The sequence below is a fragment of the Liolophura sinensis genome, chromosome 12, assembly GCF_032854445.1.
Source record: "Liolophura sinensis isolate JHLJ2023 chromosome 12, CUHK_Ljap_v2, whole genome shotgun sequence".
Lineage (NCBI taxonomy): Eukaryota > Metazoa > Mollusca > Polyplacophora > Chitonida > Chitonidae > Liolophura > Liolophura sinensis.
Genome location: NC_088306.1, coordinates 21,807,896 through 21,823,373, shown reverse-complemented (window position 1 = coordinate 21,823,373; position 15,478 = coordinate 21,807,896). Strand labels below are relative to the sequence as shown.

The 15,478-nt window shown below is 38.2% G+C and overlaps 1 long non-coding RNA gene across 1 annotated transcript in view; it reads right to left on the bottom strand.

Moving 5' to 3' along the window:
• The window catches only part of LOC135479007 (uncharacterized), a 95,297-nt gene that overhangs the window by 58,090 nt on the left and 21,729 nt on the right, over positions 1 to 15,478 (bottom strand). Inside the window, exon 3 of the long non-coding RNA XR_010445802.1 lies at positions 2,208 to 2,281. This is a non-coding gene — a long non-coding RNA (uncharacterized LOC135479007). The remainder of the gene's footprint in view (positions 1 to 2,207; positions 2,282 to 15,478) is intronic.

Here is a 15,478-nt window from a genome sequence, read left to right as displayed (position 1 = left end):
GGACGCTATAACAAAATACCAGCTCACCCTAACATCCCAAAACTTACCACATACATGTACACACTAATAATTAATGTATAATATAATTTTTCTTAACTTAGTCAATTTACAACGACACTATTCTTCCCCAAATCCTTCACACACAAACCATTATACAGTTAACAAACTTGGCGTACCTCAGCATCAGGCATGTGTCACAATGCTGTGTAATGTATACTAATGTACAATGATTTCTCCAAAATAAAACCCATCTGATCCACTGACAACCTAATAACCCACTTATAGCTAGTACAAGACTGGAGTCAGGCAGAATTAGTGTTTATTAAAATAAATTTTGATAAACTTTTCATACTTGTAAGTAGAAAAAAAGTACTATTTGCTCAGGACACGCATATATACATTTAATAATGGACGGATACACTCAAATTACTGTACTTCACCAGTTCAGCAGCCCTCAAATGACAAGATTTGCTTGATTCTGAATCAACTTAAGTGTGGGCATCAAAAGTGTTATTTATGTATTTTTTACATACTAAACATACAGTGAAATAGGATGTGAATTTAACAATTGTACTATCAAGACATGAAAAAGTTTCGAGCTTGTAGGTAACACTACTTTACATTGTCATGTCATAAATTGCTATTTCTTGACACTGCTCTATTTAAAAATTTAAAAAGTTAATTAAAATGATCCCATTCTCTAATAATGTACAAACATATCGTTTTTCATTCACATCTGCAAAGTCTTCAAGCTGGAGACTACAGTAAGTGCACTACATTGAAATAGCATTTTTATGGACAAAAACAAAGTATTAATACCTTGTTTCAATGGTATTTAACCTGCCTTTTAAGTGCTGAATATAAAGTTGGGCAACTCAAAATAATGTTTTTTCCCCCCTTCCCTTACACTAACTGGCTCTTAAGTCGTTCTTTTTACCCTAAGCCCAAAACATTTGGATTTTCCCTTCTGCTGCACGACAAATGACATCAATGCTTTATTTAGAAAGTGAACAAAAACTACCCACTTGCAGGCCCCATATTGATCTGCTTCAAACCCAATTTTCTCCCTAATCTGGGAGTTTGGCAGTGGCTGCTCATTGCTCCATGTGTCCTTAGTCTATCCAAGGCTTCAAACAACTCTATGTCAAGTGTTTTCATTTCGTGTAAGCTGTGAGAAAACCCTGGACTTGCAAGCTTAACTGCCAGGTCCTTACAGCATCAACTCCATACCTCCAGTCAAAGCTACAAAATCAAGCCAGGCTGTACATTTCAAGTGCGCACAACTCTCATTTTTCAAGACTTCCTTTTTCTTAAAATAATTACAAGTGCCCATTCCAAATATAATTCCTTGCAGGGATGTACTTAATCCATGTCCGTTTGTTCTTTGGCAGCCAGGAAAAACTTGTACACATATGCTGGCCCAGGAATTATCTTTTGGAGAAGTCCGAACTGGCAGTTGCCTAGCCTGGGACCGTGATGAATCACCAACACTTCAGACCTCAACCATGGCAAAACACATCTTTAAGTTTGTGAAGTAGGTGAACAGAACATAAGTATGCCAGATATATACTACACTGCCCCCCAACCAGGAACTAACAGTAATATCTGTGATGTCTTAACTTTTTCCTCTTTTCTGAACATACTGCCATGTTTACCTAGTGGCTACTTAGTTATATGCCTATGGCATTATCTTCACCGGCTAATACACAGGTAACAATTTCCATAGTATAATTCTCAAGAAAATGCCTAATTCCCAGGCATTTGATAATCATGGGCACAATGCCTTATCCCAAAATTCCAGTTACCCTATTTCGAATACGAAAAGAGCAACTTCCAGATCAATTTAGGCATATTTTTAATTTGATTTTGGAGATAAATCTAAATTGGTTGGATTGGCCAGTTTCAGGGCTTTACAAAAAGTATAATTTTATCAGTCAACACAGAATGGTGCTGGAATAAACACCTTACTAATATGCGAATAAGAATTACAGTAGCCTAATTCCTCGGCCTTTTCGCACACGAAAGACCAACTTTCAGTGCAAGTTATGCACATTTTCAGTTCATTTTGGAGACAAAACTATATTCGTTGGCTAATTTCAGGGTTTCACAAAAAGTATAATTTTATCAGTCTGCTCAGAATGATGCCTTCAGAATATACCTGAATAAACACCTTGCGAAAATTACAGTAACATAACCGTTCCACTTACCTTCATTTGTCTTGCAGCAGTGCTAAAACAAGCAGCATTTTCTTCACACTTGGCAAGTCAGTCATGAAAGCATTCTGCAACAAAGAGATGCAAAAAAGTTAATTTTTTATTATGGGGGGGGGGGGGAGGGATACAGACTGAATAAACTTTCAGAACACACTCATGACTTGGGATGCGGTTCATCTCTGCACTCTGCAATGAAGACATGAACGATATTACTGAATACCAAGATGTACACACTACACTATAAATATAAAAGCATGGTAGTAAACCTTGATATGCTTCGTCAATGACAAACTCATCTACTAATATACAAATAATATGTTACAGCTTGCCAAATTGACGGTATACATTATGTAGATTTAATGCACCTAGAGCATCTATGTTTAACACCTGTAAACATACCTAGAAGACTGAACTAAAATAGCATGACAACATAGAGCTGTACATGGAAGTACAAAAGAGGAACTGATGTCAGTCTAGTCTCTCATAAACCCTGAAACATAATATTTCAGGCCAATCACAATAAAAGTTGTTTTACAGACGACTTTATCTTCTGAAACATTTGACTCACTGACTCACTCTGATTACATGTACATGTATATCCCACTCCTTTCTATTTTCGTTGTCAGCGCCTCTACATGTACTTATATAAACTGCATTATATAAAGTCTAGACTGCCTTTTTTACATTTATGTGTCAGGAATTTTGTCAGCTAGTACCATTCTGTTTCTACGAGACTGTGTCCGATTCTCAAGACCTTAAAATCTGAGAGCAGCCACACAAGTAAAATGTGAATGGCATAAAACAAATGTAAACATAGAGATCAGGAAAATATTGGGCTCCTTATTTACTCTGAATCGTGTACACTCAAGACTTATGCGCTTAAACTTTTTTTATTTACCTACTGTACACAAATATAAGTCTTAATACTTTAAACACAAGAGAATATTTACACCACTATAGCTTCGAGGCAATCAATATCTAATATCAAACAGGAAGACAGCACGTCTAAGAATACAAAAACCAGGAAAGGAACGGAGTTTACATGTATCCTGAGAGCTGTCCAATAAGGAAGGTTGCGAATTGCAATTTCCCTGTTTATATGAAAATTTCAAAACTCAAAACAATCTGTGACACACATGCAAATTTCCTGGTTATGCCAAATAGCCACAAGGAAATATGCAAAGCACAAAACAAGCCGGCATTCACAGTGTCTGAAAGAATCTAATCTCAGTATAATTCATGTAATTAAATGTACAGTGTATATATAATGTTGGAATCTCAACAAATACATTATTCTAGTAAGAATCATGCTTTCCTGCACCAATAACCCACATTTCTCCCCTAATTCCTCGACCTTTTTGCATATGAAAGAGCAACTTTCAGTGCAATTTATTCACATTTTTAATCTGATTTTGGAGACAAATCTATACTTTTTGGATTCGTCAGTTTCATGGCTTCACAAAAAGCATAATTTTATCAGTCAACACAGAATAATACCTTCGCACTATGCTTGACTAAACGCTTTGCAAACATGTGAAAAGGATGAAGAATTACAGTAGTCACCTGTTTAGTTCTATGATATGCTTGTGGATGGCCCCTTGTCCCCTGCCAATATAGTGTGTATATCTGTACATCACATGTTGGGAAATTCAACAGTAACATGCCAAAGTTCGGTGGTTTAACCACAGCACTCCAGTTTCCTTCACCCATAACCCTGACCCCCTTCATATAGTAAAAAATTCTTGTGTGTGGCGTTCAAGAACAATCAAACAAATTAAAATAAGTTAATACTAAATAAAACACCATTCAAACTTAATGAGTGAAAAAAAATTGGAATATGCCACAGTTGGAGTTCACCTTCTGGAGCCTCATGATGGGATCCCAGGGAGAATTCCAGAGGGGGGTGATTTTCGGCAGTGTTGGTAGTAGGCTATGTAAAGCAGGCGGAGTTCACATAATGTAACCTAAGACAATGACACTGCTGGGGTGTCTGGGGACAGGGGGTGGGGTGGGGTTGTGGATGTAGCACCTGCTTGTCACATGGCGTCCACAGCCTATTAAACACAATGTGACATCCACACAGCTTAAAAAAGGCGGGAATGTCATGTAAAAAAAAAAATAAAAAAAAACACACACACACTAGAGGGTTGGGTACACACAATTTTACAACTCTGTACCTATCTGAGACGAGGCATAAAGTCTAATAAAAGCTTTTAACACTATAGTCAGTATACAACCTTACACAATATACTCGGGTTCAGTCAGGGCTAGGCGCAGGCTAACAGTCCCATAATTAAACAATGTAAGGTGGCGGTGACATTCACAGTAACCCAGGTACGGTGGTTTAAAAAAACATATACACATACTGAATTTACCTTTTGATAAGCTAAGGCATTGCCATGCGGAAGTCCAGCCTAGACCGGGTGGGACGGGTTTGGGGGGTGTCACAAGGAGTTGGAGGCTGGGGAGAGGACTCAAGTTTGAGGGGGGTAAGGACATCAGTGAGTCATTTCCTTAGAAAACTGAGTTCAACCTCACATACAAAAAAGAAATGTTAGCTCAGGTGATTTTGGTCTAGACTGCAGCCTAATACAGCCCACAATCTCCTGGGCTCAGTCAAACGGCTCAAGGGAACAGCACTCTGCCCTGCAATGTAGCAGAAGCCTTGCTCTCAGTGTGATTGTCCTCAAGCCTGTGCCATGACAATCACCTCCAAAACATCCCCTGTGCAGAGACAATGTCAGAAGGCAATGGCATAGAACAATAACGTGTGTCACCCTTCCCTATCCTCTCCCCCACTTACCCTTTTTCTTTTTTTAACAAAAAATAATTTGCAAATCAACTAGCAGGAAAGGCGTGAAATTTCTAACGCAAACCTGAAGAATTTTTTTTCTTCTTCTTCTTTTCTCACTCTGCCTGTTCTGGCAGAGCCCAAGACCTTTCCTAAAAGATGTCTGGGACCTGCAGAAGGCTAATAAAAGAAATCCAGTCTGGCAGACAGAAATATTGATTTGTGGTTTAAAGCCTCTCTGCATTAGACCTTCACTATCATCACTTCCAGGCCAACAGCATCCCTCTATTCAGTGCCGCCTTACTACACCCAGCCTCTTGTCAGATATAATACACGATACTGATGACAGGGAGTTCAAATCCTGCCACTTCAAAGTCTGCCTTCAGACACAAAGCAGTTCACTTGAGAGTACAAATCGTGCCTTTTTCTTTATTCTGATCGCTTATTTTTGGCAGACAGCACATTTCTGCTGGTCTGCATCCCCTATCAGCCTGCCTCACAGAACCGTTAGCTGGATAGAGTTAAAAGGTTTAGATATACCCATCATCTTCTGTTCCTTAATGAGAATGGGGAAGGTCAGTATTGCCCTTACAAGAATTTAAGCTTGCTACAGCCTATCCACAACCTATCCAACCTTCAAAATATCTGGTGCCAAAACCTGTGGTAACTCCTGATACTGTACATATAATACAACTGATGCATAACTGACACTCCCAAAGTGACTCTCTTAATTACATGATAGGCTGGCCACCAAGGGGTAACCAATGCATGTCGTCAAAACCCTACCAGGCTTAAAAGTGAAATCAATAATAAAAAATAACACAAGAATTGGAGGAAAAAAACTACTGAGAATTACAACCAAAACTATCTTCACTTTATATTTAGATGCATGTACATGTTTAAGGTCCCGAAAAAGCTCTAGACATAATACCTCAGGTAAAATGTACCTGAAAAAGCTCTAGACACAATACCTCAGGTAAAATGTACCTGAAAAAGCTCTAGACATAATACCTCAGCTAAAATGTACCTGAAAAAGGTCTAGACATAATATCTCAGGTAAAAAGTACCTGAAGAAGCTCTAGACATAATACCTCAGGTAAAATGTACCCGAATAACCTCCAGATATAATACCTCAGGTAAAATGTTCCTGGAAAACCTCCAAACATAATGCACAATGTTCATAATTAAACTATAAACATACAGGTATGCGTAACTGAAAGCTAGTAGTTATGCACCTTTGAAAATGAGGGACGAGAACTTAAAGTTCACAAGGTGTTAACAATCACATACTGATAGCCTGAGCACTGAAAAGCTTAGAAACATGTGTTCAATATACTATCAATAGGAGCTGAAGATAAATAATTGGTTAATCCCAACAATATGTTATTTTATTTACGTGTATTTATTTGATTGGTGTTATATGCTGTGCTCAAGAATAGTTCACTTTTACGACAGCGACCAGCATTGCGGCGAGAGGAAATCAGGCAGAGCCTGCAGCAAATCTACGACCATACGCAGGTTACTGCCAGACCTTCCCACATACAGCCACAGAGGTAGCCAAAATGAATATGCCAACAATAGAAATATTGTTAAAATAAGTAAAATAATAAGAAGCTGATACGGCCATAACTGCGATAACACTTAGTGATGACTTGTAGGAGGAATCTTACCTCTGAACAAACAGGGATTGGGGCTAGATCTAGACGTAGCTGATAGATTCCATAACGTAACCTACAATATATGTATGCTTGGGTTTTGTGTAGTACTCAACAATTATCTGTATGTCATATGATGACGGTATATCATTTGGTGCAGGTATATACATGTCTTCTCCTGTCGTGGAAAGTCAATGCCACCAAAGTGCTGCCGCCATATGTATTGTGCTGAAGACACCAGACATGACATTCCACCCAGTCACATTATACTGACACAGGGCAACCAGTCATGTTTCCTTGCTATAATTTCTCAGAGCTGAGTGCATCTACAATGTACATGTATGCATTCTCATCAAAATCCAGGTCTTCACATCCAAAGTTTGACCTGAACTATTGCCAGTAACCAGCCAGCCAGTCAGCCAGCCAGACTTCACCAACCAATAAAAACGAATTTGTTTTCCCAAAATTATCCAAAATCCAGGCACCACATACAAAATTTCCTACCAAATAACTAATTTCTGAAAATAGCTTAAACAGTAGTTTTATCAGATTAGGTTTATGCAAGGTGTTGATTTTAGCCAGATGGCAGGAAATAAGGTATCGCCATGTACCAGGAAGACTGAAACAAAGTTATATTTGAAAACCATCATTTCAGGAAAATTTCCTTGATATCTGAGATCTCAAAGCTGATAAAAAAGTCATTGCATTAATTTTCCCATCGATTAAATCCACATTCTTCAATTTGGACAAGGCATCAGAGGTTAAAGTCAATGATGCCATGGAGATAAAAAAAAAACAAAAAAAAAAATACAAAGGTTATCACACCCCCTGCAATGTTCTCTGCATTAAAATTTCCATGTGTCAGCCATTCCGTTACATTTTATCTCCCTATAAAATTCTGCTTAGCCAGTTAAAATACGAGGCTCAAGAGAAAACACCCAGGGAAATTAGTGAGGAGGCAACACGTTTAACAAACAGTCTGGTTTTTAGTGCAAGCAAAGGCCAAAGATCTCAACGCTGCCCATGAGCCTCTTACCAAAGTGGTCGCTGTGAGTTCAAGTCCAGCTCATGCTGTCTTCCTCTCCGGTCGCATGTGGGAAAGTCTGCCAGCAACAGAGCTTTCAGAGGCAGGAAGTAATGAGTAGCTTTGTCATAGGCAAAAGTTCAAAACGTCTACAGAAAGCAGTATTTTACAACAAAGTATTGTCTTCGAAGCAATGTAGAAGACACTGTTTTTTAATTTTCTTATTTTAAGTTTAGACATTGGAACACTGGATTTAAATGTACCCTAAAGAGTTAAGACAAAGTTGATGATAACCCCAAGATTGCTTCATGATCCTGGATCACTCATCAGCCTGGTCTCCCCCCCTTGTGGAACCTCACTAAGACATGATGGATGACTTGGGTGCACTGGTCATATCATAAAGTGTTCACAAATCCAAGGCTATCATTTGTCCCAGGGTTAATACCAGGGATTTAATGTGTTCAATTCCACACTAAATGAGGATCATATCATATTATTGCATGTATCAGAAGGATACTTCCTTAAAAACCAAGGTAAAGCACTCATAACTATTCTCAAATTCTAATAATACATGTAGCAGATAGACATCACAGAAAAAGAGCTAAGATCTAGATTTTATGAAGTCACAAGGTTTGTTTTATAAGACACAAGTACATGTAGCCAGCAAATCCCATGATACATGTGGTTCACTCTGAGTACTCACGGCCCACTTTCACGAAGCACTCTTAACGTTACAAGCTCACAATTACCATGACAATGTAATGCTTACAGTATTGGTAGCCGTGGTAGTGAAAACATTAGGAGTGTTTCGTGAAACCAGGCCCTAGTTTCCGCCACCCATAAACCTGAATCCTGTCATGTTACAAGTGAAACAATCTTGAGTACGTTTTAAAAAACCCATTTTAATCAAATCCAGTTTACTGTAAATCTTCAACCTTTTCAACCACAAAAAAGCACTGCTTTCAATGAAATGTATGCATACAAATATAATAAAAATAATGCTAAAAATGATTTTTTTTTTCATGTCACTAAAGATGTAAGCTTCATAAAACTGTGCAAATTATTTCTCTACACCAAAGGGTTGAAGAATTAGAGTAGTTTAATACTTGAAGGATTAGTGTCCAGATTTACCTACTGGCCCTAATTATAAAAATTATAACCTGTTTAAACAGTATGTTACCGGGAAGGCTTCTGTGAAACATAATAATGACTTTAAATCCACTAAAAACAATACATCTACTGCCCTACTGATCTTCAGCTGGCCGCCCCGTACTGCTCAGCAGGTGACCTGATAGATGGCCAACAACAAGCCTAGCTGGCCTAAATAATCTGGGGATTCGTATCAACACGTTGTCATTTTCGAGATAGATTCTAGCTACTCAGAAGAAAATATACTGCTGTATCAACCTGAATCCTTAGTGGACAATGTTGAAGTTCCGCTTTTTGACACTGACCTCTCCGGCCAGACTTCAGATTCTGAATTTTCAGACTTTGAATTTGATCTTTGTCCAGGTATTTCCAACTGGCAATATACAGACAAGTAAGCTATAGCTTTACCCAGTGTTACACTGTACATTTCGTGTGCTTATTTTATGATTTTATATTTATTTACTATTCTTTCCCTCTGTCCGTTTCGCAATAAATATCATTGCATTCCCCGAGGATTCAAAATCCGTACTTATATGCAATGACAACTACCGATACATGTTATTGTCAGCAATCCACATAGGATGTGGACATCGGTGTTACACTGTACGGAGACATCCTATCAGTTTTCAGTTAATAGTATTTTATATGAACTGTGTCGTTGTGGAAATTCCAGGGTTCTTCGATGACGTGTTTTTACAAACATAAGAATGCAGAACAGCAAACCATTTCGTGGAGAAATGCAATACTCTTGTAGTGACTCTTGAAGGTTTTAACACTGAACTAAATGGCAAAGCTCTGACAGCTCATGAAGGCTGGACTTGTATGACACAATTCGGCAGAAACTACCAAGTGCTGGCGGAAAAAAATGCATAAAACAAGCCTAATTATCTAGTAACTTTAAGTGCAATATTACTCAGATTAATGTACCTTTTTCAATTTGTTTTATACTCAATTTAACAATATAAATAGCGATAGATAATTATGAATAAATAATGAATCTGGAAACTAATCCTTTAAGGTGCTTACGTGTATACCAAAGATTGGCAAAAATTCCATATTCTCTAATCAAATCCAATTTTCTTATATGGATGCATGCACTTATACTATTCATCGTGTTAAAAGGATTTTAAAGTCTGAAAAGTTATAACGCGATGCACTTTTAACAGACAAATTTTAGTAAATTTATTACTGCTCTTGAACAGTAACAGACAGTAAGGTGGACAGACAAAACTGATATTTCTGCAGGGTAATTATTTGATTTATTCCAAAATAAAATACACAAAACTTCCACTGGATCAATTCATGGAATATATGTACATGAAGATGTTGTTTGGTAAAGAACAGAGGTTCTTTGTGTACATGTGCTTACACATTTAAGTCCCATATTCTCATACTGTTACATGTGTATACTGAAGTGTATCTTCTGCCAGTTGCAGTCAAACCCCTGTATGAAATCGATCCAAACCAGGTCTATGCGGAGTATTTGTTACATTTAAGGTTTGTAATCAGAAAAGTCCCTGCAGTCCTTTTACACATCAAACACTCACTTTGGAAGCAACGTCTTTATGGATATTTACATGTAACATGCTTTTTATGGAGATTTTACCAACCTTATCAAATTCCATATCATATATATTTTTTGTAGAATATTCCAAAATATGCAGAATAGCACAAGAAAGATAAGTCCCATATCTAGCCCTTGAAGCAACACCAAAATCTGGCCCTGGAAGCAATACCAAAATCTAGCCCTGGAAGTAATACCAAAATCTGGTCCTGGAAGCAATACCGAAATCTAGCCCTGGAAGTAATACCAATATCTGGCCCTGGAAGCAATACTAAAACCTAGCCCTGGAAGTAATACCAAAATCTGGTCCTGGAAGCAATACCAAAATCTAGCCCTGGAAGTAATACCAAAATCTGGTCCTGGAAGCAATACCAAAATCTAGCCCTGGAAGTAATACCAATATCTGGCCCTGGAAGCAATACTCAAACCTAGCCCTGGAAGTAATACCAAAATCTGGTCCTGGAAGCAATACCGAAATCTAGCCCTGGAAGCAATACCAAAATCTGGCATAAGAAGCAATACCAAAATCTGGCACTGGAAGCTAGATGTGATGGTCAGAAAGGCCCAGAAAAACAAAAAGAAAGCAATTCTACATCATTTTGTTCACACTTACATGTGCTCTACATGTATTAAGCAATGAATAGGGGAACATAAGAATCTAAGAATGTAACATTTCTAATGGCTTCTAAAGCTAGATCTTCAACAGCTATGAAAGAAAATCTGGAATGGAACTTGTGACTCCAGAAAACCTGATACTCGAGTAACAGTATTACAACTTCTTGGGCCATCTAAAAATTACAATCGAGATGTAATAATCCTTTTATAAAATGGCAACGAAACAGAATGTACATTCATGCCCCATCGGCTCATGTGTTTCATGATTTCAGTGCAAACCGTTAAACAAGGTCTCTGTCAGGCAGACCATGGGACATACTGATAACAAAGCAGTCATAAGATTGAACTGGTATCAGTTTCAATTTCCTGTCCCAAGCCTGACATTTCCTTGTATGACTTCCTCCTCGGCTTCTCTCCTGTACCAACCCACCATTTATCATCGACCAATCACAGGGTAATTATGTCTCCACACTCCACACTAATTACGTCCAAAAAAGCATGCTGTTTTCTCGCCCAGAGTTCAGGCCCTTTGCTCTGGAGGTCTCTGGGGAACATATTAGCTGATAGCACTTCTGAGCTCTTGGGCAATGTTACAGGGACAAGTTTGCTTTTCCTGTTTTCAACAAGGTCAAAATTACCCTCCCTATCTCAGTGACCACTTATCAAGGCCTGCATAAAGTCAACAATGCCTAACTGTACAGTGTACACACTGAAACATGATAAGGAAAACCAGAGGCTATCATCATCGATGACCTATGAACTTTCACCTGAAGGTGAAACAGTGATAAATGATACTTTTGTCTCCTCCAACCACTAGAGGCCACACAAAGGGAGACTAACCAGCAGGAAACAGATCGCAACCTTTAACACTGCATGTCAAACTTTAACACTGCATGTGGCGCGGGTAACAATAATTTAGGAGCTTTTTGATACTAGCCTACAACACATTATAGGTCTTGGCTTTTGCCCTTTCACCCCTAGCTGCTAAACAAAGAACATGTACACGGTGACATGTGATTATCCAAATATACACCATAAAAATAACTGCTAACCTTAACCAAACAGTATAATGAAATACAGACATTCTCCTTGTTTGCCTGATTTGGGTATAATGTGTTAACCTCTGTTTTAACATAACATGATGTCTTTTTTTTTTATTATGTAAAATGAGATTTCAGTTCAATTTCATCATGGCCTCAGCACTAGCTAAATAAAGTACATGTGCCATGCTTACACTGTGAAACTTATTTACTGGGTGCAATTTTGACCAAACACCTGAAAGAACCCAATGGAGTGCAGAAATGTGCTTAAACCAAGATGCTCTTCACCCACATCATCAACATGAAAGACATCTCTTCTGAAATATCACTGATTTTGGATAGAGGTGTACAAGAAAACATGGACATTTCATTACCACAACAATGAATGAAAGAATGAGTGAAGCCTTCATTTCAGGACGGTACACAGATATATACCTATGTCAAATTGAACAATATGATTATCTGATAATAACGATACATGGCGAATGCAAAGAAACAGGAGGAACGTCAATAATACATATGTACATGTACATCTAACGTACAAACATCTGTTGCAATGTTTAAAATTAATAACATGAAGCTGACATGGTTATAACAATAAAATATCTAAACATTTCCATTTTTCTAGTCTAATTCAAAGCCTAGTCCTACTGAGCTGTATCTCTACAGACATTAAAGTTCTGGGAATTATTTACATAATGTTCTCAAACTGTGGGTGCTAAAATTATACCCTAAATTGTCAACAAATTCGAACAGTTAAATGTATAACTTTAAATGTAGTTTAAAAACAAACCTCATATGATAATGCGCCTTACATGTAAATCTTATTGTCCAGAAATCTTATTGTCACATGTGAGCCTCACAGAAATCCTAAAATAATCTATCCATGTCAGAGAACATTCCTCTAATATGTCAAAAAATGCTTGTCTGTGGTCAGATCTGTTGAGGATTTAGGGTTTACAGGTAAACTGAACTAAAATGTGATCGCTTACCAAGAAAAAGTTAAGTTTTCATACACATTTCTTTCATTCACGGACTTAAAAACTTCATTTTAAGACGTACTTCATAAAATTTCTTCATGCAGTCACAATGTCACATGAATGTCCCTGCACATGCATCTGTACAGACATGACCCTGCACATGCATCTGTACAGACATGGCCCTGCACATGCATCTGTACAGACATGGCCCTGCACATGCATCTGTACAGACATGGCCCTGCACATGCATCTGTACAGACATGACCCTGCACATGCATCTGTTCAGACATGGCCCTGCACATGCATCTGTACAGACATGGCCCTGCACATGCATCTGTACAGACATGACCCTGCACATGCATCTGTACAGACATGGCCCTGCACATGCATCTGTACAGACATGGCCCTGCACATGCATCTGTTCAGACATGGCCCTGCACATGCATCTGCACACACATGGCCCTGCACATGCATCTGTACAGACATGGCCCTGCACATGCATCTGCACACACATGGCCCTGCACATGCATCTGTACAGACATGGCTCTGCACATGCATCTGCACAGACATGGCCCTGCACATGCATCTGCACAGACATGGCCCTGCACATGCATCTGTGCAACTGCATTTCAAATATATTCATTTGCCACCTTTCTATCTTCCAAAATCTTTTTTTTTTTTTTTGAAAACTGGATATTGAATATAAATGTTTTTAAGTATCATGGTCTGTAGCTATCACTAGCAGACATATCTACATTTTCCAGCAGAGCAAATCAGCTGTTTTACTTCAGAGGGAAATTTATTAAACTATGGCAGATAAAACCAATAGTGAACAAGAGTCACTTAAACAATGTAGAAAGTTTGGCATTTTTTAATTACAAATAAATCACTTCTCTTTGGCCCCCATACATGTGACAGAATTTTACGATTCTCATTTTGTGTTTCTGTGTTTAACTGAGCATCTCCCATGATTAATGTTCACAATGCAGTACATGTTCATCCATTTACATTATAACTTATATGTATGTATGTATGTCCTTTCAAAGCTAAAAGTGGGGTTAGGGAGGGTGGGTGCGGATGGTGGTGGAGGAGGGTGGGGTGGTGTAGGAGGAGGGTGGGTTGGTGCAGAAGTGTGGTAACCAACCTAATAAAAACATGTGACTAATCCAACAAATAATTCAATATTACAACTACCATTCAAACTAATGAATTTCACCAAATCACATTTGTAAAACAAACAGGCAAAAACTGAAACCCAGCAAGACCACAAAATATAAATGTATGAAAAATTTATTTACTTATTTATTTGACTGTTGTTGAAAAATATTTTTCACCTGTGACAGCAGCCAGGTAATGGGTGGAAGACACTGGAGTGGCCAGAAAAACCCATCAAACTTCAAGATGCATAATGCCAACCAAAATAGCCAGAGTTGCATTCATACATACATGTACAACCTCAATGGTCAAGGGTCTGACAGTCACAGTGAGCCAGCATTTCAACTCTCTGAGCCAGCGAGGCTCCTGTATGACCAACTGTATGACATGTTACATGTATATAATACTGCATGAAATTAGCAATCTAATACAGGTACACACGTGTGTGTATTACAGGGTACACATGTGTATGATTTATCGTACTGCTTGGACACATACAATGCATGTACAATGATGCTACAGGCTAGGCCAGCAACTGCATGCACATTGTGGATGTAGAAGGGCCTCTGTCACCCTAATGCCCAACAAACCAGGGGAGATTACTCTTCATACAGGCAACTTATATGAAGATGACTTCACATTTATATAAATGCCAAATTAACACACCCAACATTTAAACCATTAATCACAATATACATAAAGTCAAAATGCTCCTTGCACTATCTATGCAAAAACTGTTCAGGACATGAGATTTTTGCTACAAAACATTGAAAAGTAGCATGTAGCTTGTACATAAACACACGCTACCTGAAAGTAGCACACTACTTTCGTCGATATCAATTCTCTGACGCATCTGTCTATTATTTACGTTTACCCTCAGATCGTTTCTATACAAAAATCAATTTACAACTTTTCCACAAGACTAAGTTTTACATTAAAGTACAAAATTATCTTAACTGCAATCTTCCTGTGTACGCGTAGCACTGCATCACCTGATAGTGGTAACACATGGACAGATCACCGTGACCTGCTTACTTGTAACTACATGAGGTATACACCAAACACCTGCCATTAGATTACAGTGAGCTGTGTCACAGGTACGAGCAGTGATTATCATAGCACATAAATCAGCTTTACAAGATTACCTGTACATAAGGCTATGTACCTTAAGGCTAAGAGTAATGAGAAGTGGACACCAGCCTTACACATATACATGTAATGCCATTCATGTGCACAACACATACGTACCAGACATGTATGTACATTTAATGTGTCTGAACTATCATTGCGCA